The 8,002-nt window shown below is 38.1% G+C and overlaps 1 protein-coding gene across 1 annotated transcript in view; it reads right to left on the bottom strand.

Annotated features, from left to right (window-relative positions):
• The window catches only part of LOC117293419 (protein-glutamine gamma-glutamyltransferase K-like), a 46,898-nt gene extending 39,602 nt beyond the window's left edge, over nucleotides 1-7,296 (bottom strand). The window contains exon 1 of the mRNA XM_033775746.1: nucleotides 7,101-7,296. The gene's annotated coding sequence lies outside the window, so the exon portion shown is untranslated. The remainder of the gene's footprint in view (nucleotides 1-7,100) is intronic.
• Between the last annotated feature and the right edge of the window lie 706 nt (nucleotides 7,297-8,002).

An 8,002-nucleotide genomic window follows, 5' to 3' on the forward strand; every position in this document is an offset into this window, starting at 1 on the left:
GTATCTCAACGAATATAAAAGCTATGATGTTCATACTTAGGCATCAAACTGATAAAGACTTGGACAACATTTGAAAAGTTAACGCAAAAACCGTACGACGTTAACGTCCGGGTCGTTACCCTGGATCAAAGTTCGCCTTCGTGTTTTTTTTATTAAAAAAAAACTTTCGAGCTTATCTACGGAATAACTCAAGATTGAGATTGATTTGAACGTTGAAACTCAACAGATAGGTGAACCTTGGTGTCAAGACACCACAGACCTAACTATGTAATAATGACGTCATCGGGCATTAAACTACAATAAATCAAAGTTTAAAATTTGTAAAAATCATATGGCGCGCAAATTGGGGGGAATATCCAACGGCGCTCTCTTTGGTCTAACGAAAGAGGGTGCTGTTGGGTATAAAGATTTTAGAAACATTGAGCGCTATGTGCAGAGCGGAAAATCGCAATAGTTGAGTGATAGCGTCTCGCACCAAAACCACAACCTTCTTTGAATTGATGACGTCATTGATGAAGTCATTACATTAAATAGCTAGAAAATTTATATCTTGAGAATCACAAATGCTACCAATAAGCTATTTTTATGGTCTTTTCCACGACAAAAGTATTTTGTTAGTGTTTGACCTTGCTTTCGTTTAGAACCGGCTTTTTATCGTGACATAAGATTTTCAGTTAAAAAACTAAACCTAAAAATCCGGGGTGGCTTTGCATTAACGATCGCATTATGGCACACTTTTCTAAAACATTTTAAGGGGATCCTCAAATCTGTAATGCACATTTAACTATAAAATAACGACACATTGTATAAAAAACATCTTTATGGTTCAATGTTTTTGAACCACGTCATCACGTAACGTCCAACCGAACACCATGTTTTTGTAATTAACAAAAAGCACTATGTCTAGTTTTTTTTTTTTTCTCGCGTTCTTCTTTCCCTGCGAACCTTCTCCAGCAATTTTAAACAAAAGTAAAGCTTGTACAAACTTCAAACTTACTATGTACATAGGCAATAGTGAGTAGACGAAACCGCCACTTTTTTGGAATGATAACGTTATTGATGACGTCATGGCAAGGTTTTTAAAGTTGAAAAACGACATTTGCTTTTTGCTGTATCTCAACGAATATAAAAGCTATGATGTTCATACTTGGGCATCAGATCGATAAAGACTTGGACAACATTTGAAAAGTTAACGCCAAAATCGTATGACCTCATCTTCCGGTCGTACCGGAAGGTCAAACTCTGCCTTTGTGTTTTTTTGTGTTTTTTTGTAAAAAAAGACAATTTGTTGTCATAACTCAAGATTGATATGGAATTTAACATTGAAACTCATCAGACAATTGAACCTTAATAATAAGACCACACAAACTTAATGATGTCATGATGACGTCATCAGGTTTTGAATTACAACAAATCAAAGTTAAATATTTTAAAGAAATCATAACTCCTGAACCATATGGTGGATTTTGACAATCTACATATCATCGGACAGGTCGATCAAACTTCAAAAAACGCTACACACAAAATGACCCCATTTGACCTTGACTTCCGGTTCAAACCAAAAGTTGAACAATTTTACAAATTTTGATCTCTAAAACTACGTAACATTTCAACATAAATTTTGCATCCCGTTATAGATGAGTGATCCTGCTCAAACTTTCCCACAGAGATGATACCAATTTGACCTGAAACTCTGGTCGAAATCGGACGATAAAGCCCACGGATGTGTTGACCCGCGTGATAACTGCGTACACTGCAAAAGCGCTTTGGCTGGCCATTCCGCTCCATTGATCACACCTTTATCAGTCCACGAGGCCTGTGTGTTCTGCTCGGAATAGTGCATCGTTTGACTGTACGCGTGATTTCCATTCATGTTTTGACAAGTCTCAGGTCATTGTACTTACAACGTAGCGCTAGTTTAATGGTGTACCAACATTTTACAATTGAAGTCCGCTCATATTCGGCGTCAAATTGTTCCCCTGTTCGCCCTTCTCATGGCTTAATTATCAAAACGGAATTAAAGACGAAGCTTCGCTGAGATGGCCACCTACTTCAGTGATTAGTATGACTTTTAATTATGTGAGAAAATGCAACCAGAAAAAAACGAACATTTGTTATGTTTTGATCAAACACCGGGAAGCGGATTCGTGACATCGACTCGTGAAGGGTGTTTCTAACCGGCACTCACGGCAGTGTTTAGCGCGCTACACGGTAAAGCTTTGTGTGAAAATCATTGCTTTTCAAAATAAGTGCTTATATAATGCCTAACAAAATCATGCATCATGCATAACGTGCATCCCAGTTATCGTAGTTGTATCTGTACCCGTGTCGTATACTTGCGAAACCTCTGTAATACTTAATAAATAAGTCTTTTACAGTTATTTACTTCACAAGTCTAAAATTAGTAAACTGTTGTTTCGTATAAAGTTTCCCCAAATCCAGTTAACCTTTTAAGAAGTTTACTCTTGAGTTAAACATCACAAGGATCACAAAACCTTCAAACTTTGCACATAGTTAGCTCTTTACTAATAAAATACATCGCTTTAATAAGTATTAACCTTAGCATTTATTTTCTCTGCAAAGAAAGGTATAAATGTAATAGATTTACACTTTTACTTTCTGTGAAAATTAAAAAGCTATCAACAATCTGTTCATAGATTTAATTTTCCTCGTGTTCTTCTTTCCCTCTGAACCTTCCCAAGCAATTTTAAACAAAAGTAAAGCTTGTACAAACTTAAAACTTACTGCAGGCCTGATACTTCACGGAGGCAACGGAGGCGATTGCCTCCGTTGCCCCTTGCCATTGCCTTGGTGCCCTTGAAATGCTCCAGTAGAAATTTACAATTTCCTCATAGGGTGCCCTTTGCCAAAGAGAAAACGCCTTGGTGCCCTTGCCCTTTCAAAAACGAAGCATACAGGCCTGTTACTGTGTACATAGGCAATAGTGAGTAGATGAAACCGCCACTTTTTTGGAATGATGACGACATTAATGACGTAATGACAAGGTTTTTAATGTTGAAAAATTACCATTTGCTTGTTGCTGTATCTCAACAAATATAAAAGCTATGATGTTCATACTTAGGCATCGAATAGATAAAGACTTGGACAACATTTGAACAAAAGTAAAGCTTGTACAAAGTTAAAACTTACTATGTTCATAGGCAATAGTGAGTGGAATAAACCGCCACTTTTTTGGAATGATGACGTCATTGATGACGTCATGACAGGGTTTTTAATTTTGAGAAATGACCATTTGCTTGTTGCTGTATCTCAACAAATAGAAAAGCTATGATGTTCATATTTCAGCATCGGATAGATAAAGACTTGGACAATATTTGAAAAGTTAACGCCAAAATCGTACGACCTTAACTTCCGGGTCGTTACCCTGGGTCAAATTTCGCCTTCGTGTATTTTACATCAAAAAAACAACTTTTGAGCTTTTAAACAAAAGTAAAGCTTGTACAAACTTAAAACTTACTATGTTCATAGGCAATAGTGAGTGGAAGAAACCGCCATATTTTGGGAATGATGGCGTCATTGATGACGTCATGACAGGGTTTTTAATTTTGAAAAATTACCATTTGCTTGTTGCTGTATCTCAACGAATAGAAAAGCTGTGATGTTCATATTTCAGCATCGGATAGATAAAGACTTGGACAATATTTGAAAAGTTAACGCCAAAATCGTACGACCTTAACTTCCGGGTCGTTACCCTTGGTCAAAGTTCGCCTTCGTGTATTTTACATCAAAAAACAACTTTTGAGCTTTTAAACAAAAGTAAAGCTTGTACAAACTTAAAACTTACTATGTTCATAGGCAATGGTGAGCGGAATAAACCGCCACTTTTGGGGAATGATGACGTCATGACAGGGTTTTTAATTTTGAAAAATGACCATTTGCTTGTTGCTGTATCTAAACGAATAGAAAAGCTATGATGTTCATATTTCAGCATCGGATAGATAAAGACTTGGACAATATTTGAAAAGTTAACGCCAAAATCGTACGACCTTAACTTCCGGGTCGTTACTCTGGGTCAAAGTTCGCCTTCGTGTATTTTACATAAAAAAAACAACTTTTGAGCTTTTAAACAAAAGTAAAGCTTGTACAAACTTAAAACTTACTATGTTCATAGGCAATAGTGAGTGGAATAAACCGCCACTTTTGGGGAATGATGACGTCATTGATGACGTCATGACAGGGTTTTTAATGTTCAAAAATGATCATTTGCTTGTTGATGTATTTTAACATATATAAAAGCTATGATGTTCATACTTGGGCATCGGATAGATATAGACTTGGGAAACATTTGAAAAGTTAACGCCAAAATCGTACGACCTTAACTTCCGGGTCGTTACCCTGGGTCAAAGTTCGCCTTCGTGTTTTTTTATTTGTGTTTTTTCCATCAAAAAACTACTTTTGAGCTTTTAAACAATCCCCCAACCCCACTGACCTAATGACCCCTCTGCTCTCCCCTCTTCTTCTGTGCTTTTATTATTGCCCATCCATAAGTTCCCAGAAGCAAATCAATATTGTAAATTCCTGACTCAATCATGCTCATAGAAATTTGTCTCATGCATGTTCCTAAAGCCCTTTTAACAAAACCTCAGGCAAAACTACCTGGCTTTAATTTAATTTGCATTGTGCTGCAAATAGGCATACAACCTGCTTTCCTGCTTGAAACTGAATTGAATCTTGAAACTCATCAGACAATTGAACCTTGATACAAGGACAGCACAGGTTGCAAGATGACATAATGATGACATCGAGTTACAAGGCTTTAAAGTTGATAATGACCATTGATACTCACTGTATTTTATTGAATTTAAAAGCTGGGAACGTGATAGTTCAAGACTGGGGTATCTGAGCAAAAACAGTTTGACAACCAGTCGTACTGGAACTCGAAGGGTTATGTTTGCTTAAAAAATGTTTGTTAACAAATTAAATTCCAGTTGAACATTGACACTCAAGATGAACACAAACTTGAAATTTTTTATATGATGTCAAAAAAGTTTTGAAATTAAACAAAGTAAAGAATAAAAAAAATATTAGGGAAAGCTGGAACATTGTTTAAAAAGCGATGAGAAAAGTTTGCACTCGGACCAAGTCGACTTTGAACTGGGTGACTTCGGACCGAGTTGACTTCAACCGGGCGACTTCAAAGTGGAATGCATGCAGGCATTGGAGCGTCGTCATATGTTTCCAAGACTTTTATTGGTTGGTATAGATTATTGAATCTCCAACCCACCCCCTTGAAGCACCAACATTTCGTTATTTATAACATTATGTTTTTTCCCAATTTCAGACCAGCCATGTTTGATTGCAGGAGATAAGAAACCCTCTGTTAATTTTCTCTTTAATTTAGACTATTATTTAAAATATTTTAATTTGTTCCTTTAGCTTTCGAATAGCTTTTGACATCATTTCAGGGGCTCACCCAGGTCAGCCCCCATGCAAGGCCCTGCTTGTGGAGTGGGTCACTTGGGGGCTGGCCCTAGGAAAAAAAACGTCACGAGGCGGTGAGTGGTTGTTCGTTTAGCTCTTGTCAGGGGCTCATCCGAGTGAGCTGCCGGGGTACGACCAAGGGAAGCTAAACGAACGCACCCATCCATTGGCAGGCCATAGAATTAGAATGTTAGGCTTGTAGGTACTCGTATAGGCAGAAGAATGAGAAGCATCCCAAATAGCAACCACATCATGTGATCTATTTGTGATTGAGGGAGAATTGAAACTTAATCTAGCACTTGGCAGATGATAATTTTGTTTTGAACTTTCGAGGTTGATGTTAATTGTTTATTTGACTCATTTGATTGTTGGTATAATAATGCTCTAGAGTCGAGTAGGAGGTAGAAATGCTCTAGTTAGTAGAGTCCAGTGTATAATACCAAAAATGAATCATTTGATTATAAATGTTTGAGCATCCACGGAGGAAGATTTGGTGGTCTTAGTTAAGTAGCAGGAAACGATGTCGGTCACTTCGTACCCAAGTCACTTCGTACCCAAGTCACTTCGTACCCAAGTCACTTCGTACCCAAATATTATACCCAAGTCACTTCGTACCTAGGTCACTTCGTACCCAGGTGACTTCGTACCCAGGTGACTTCGTACCCAGGTCACTTCGTACCCAAGTCACTTCGTACCCAGTATTTGAACGTAGAAACCAACCTTCGTTTAAAGTGTCCTGTTGTTACTGGGTCCTCCTTGTTCAGCTTTTAAGATTAGCAAAGATTATAGGGCGCTACCTCCAATATTATAATTATACGCTCTTTGGTTTTTAGAGGTATTGCACGTTTTTTTCATGGTTACTGTCCAACAAATGAGGGCGCCCTTTGCATGTTAAATATAATATTGTTTCTGTGTTTTGCAATTTTAATTAATGGTTATTTTTGGACGGGTTTTCCCAAACAACTTGATTGATTCGTGTGTTTGGTTTTTAAAATAAGGATGAATTGTTGAGTTTAAAATTTGAAAGGATTTCAGTATAACTATTCCCCTTTGCTTTTGTATGTTGTCTTTAAAAGGATTTAAAATGATAACATTATTTGTTTCCGTTTTTTATCAGAACTGTTGTTGAGTTTCCGTTTGTTGATTTTAAAAATGATCAAGAGTATACCCATTTTTTATGGATACATTATTCTCAGCATGATCAGGCCTCATGCATCAGACTCAGAGCGTCTGTCACTGGTGGAGCTTGCACAGTTTCGCGGTAAGCTGGAATTAAAGTTGGGGTCGAAAAATAATATGTGACTATCGAAAACATATTACCCTGGGGCTTGATCCAAAACCCTGTGGCAAAATCACCACTACCAGTGGTAATTTTGCCGCAGCTCTAGCAGGACCTCCACCTCTGCTGGTAAATATAATCCAGTTTAATTAATAGTATGACTGAGGCTGGGGGGGGGGGAGTGTGAAGTTTTCACAGACCGTTGTCCATCAGTGGGGAAAGTGTGAAGTGTTCACAGACCGTTGTCCAGTGGCACTGGACAACGGTCTGTGAAAGTTTTTCCCCCCTCAGCCTCAGTCATACTATTAATTAAACTGGATTATATTTACCAGCAGAGGTGGAGGTCCTGCTACTGCTAGAGCTAGTCTAGAATACTTACAGTCTAATCACGATGATGATTCTGAAAAAGGCGCTGATTTTCCCTTCCTCCTCCATGCACTGAAAGGTGTCAGTGTTCTTCCCGAAGCGGTGGTAGGGGAGACAATAACAAAAGTACGGTGTGTGTTGGTGTGTGCAGTGCTGCAGTACAGTAGTGTACACGATGCCTACACAAAAAACAACCTCTCCGCGCCGCGTGGGTCATTAACTTCCTAATTCCTAGCTCCATCGATTATCGACACAACGTACCCGCCCACCACGCGGCCGACCTACGAAAGCCCATTAGTGCCATCGCATGTATAATTTGCAGGTAAGTTTTCATCAAGTCTTGATTTCAAAGGGCCTACTTTATTGAGCAAGTCTTGTTTTTTTAAGTGAGCATACTGTGCTTTTTGTACTTCCAAAAACCAAGACTAGTAATACACCTGCCTGCAAGTAACAAGTTTAGCTTGCGATGGCAGCTAGCCAGCCCCCCCCCCCCAACTCACTTGCACTTTGTAGTGGGAGGGGCAGCAGACGAACAACGTGGACAATTAACATAATGGGCGTGTTTAAGAATAATGAACATAGTTATTATAATATACAGTATAATGGTGTTTTTCAAGACTGGTTGAGCGCGGTTGGATAGAATAGGAATTTAAGATGCAATGTCAGAGTTTTGGCCCCAAACATTAAAAAATATATTTTTTGAGTGAATGGTATTTCAAAGAGTATCACCCGCTCTAACGACTTTTTTTTTTTACTTTTACTTTTAATGGTCAGGAAAATTTAAAACGTTTCTTATGAATTGGTCACGTGATATATTGTCGTGATCCCAACAAAAACCAATTTTGAGCACTTTATTTCACTGCTACTAAAATTGGCGGAATTTTTCGAGCAATGGCTCAAATGAAAGCTTGTAAC

The sequence above is a fragment of the Asterias rubens genome, chromosome 8 (assembly GCF_902459465.1).
Source record: "Asterias rubens chromosome 8, eAstRub1.3, whole genome shotgun sequence".
Classification (NCBI taxonomy): Eukaryota; Metazoa; Echinodermata; class Asteroidea; order Forcipulatida; family Asteriidae; genus Asterias; species Asterias rubens.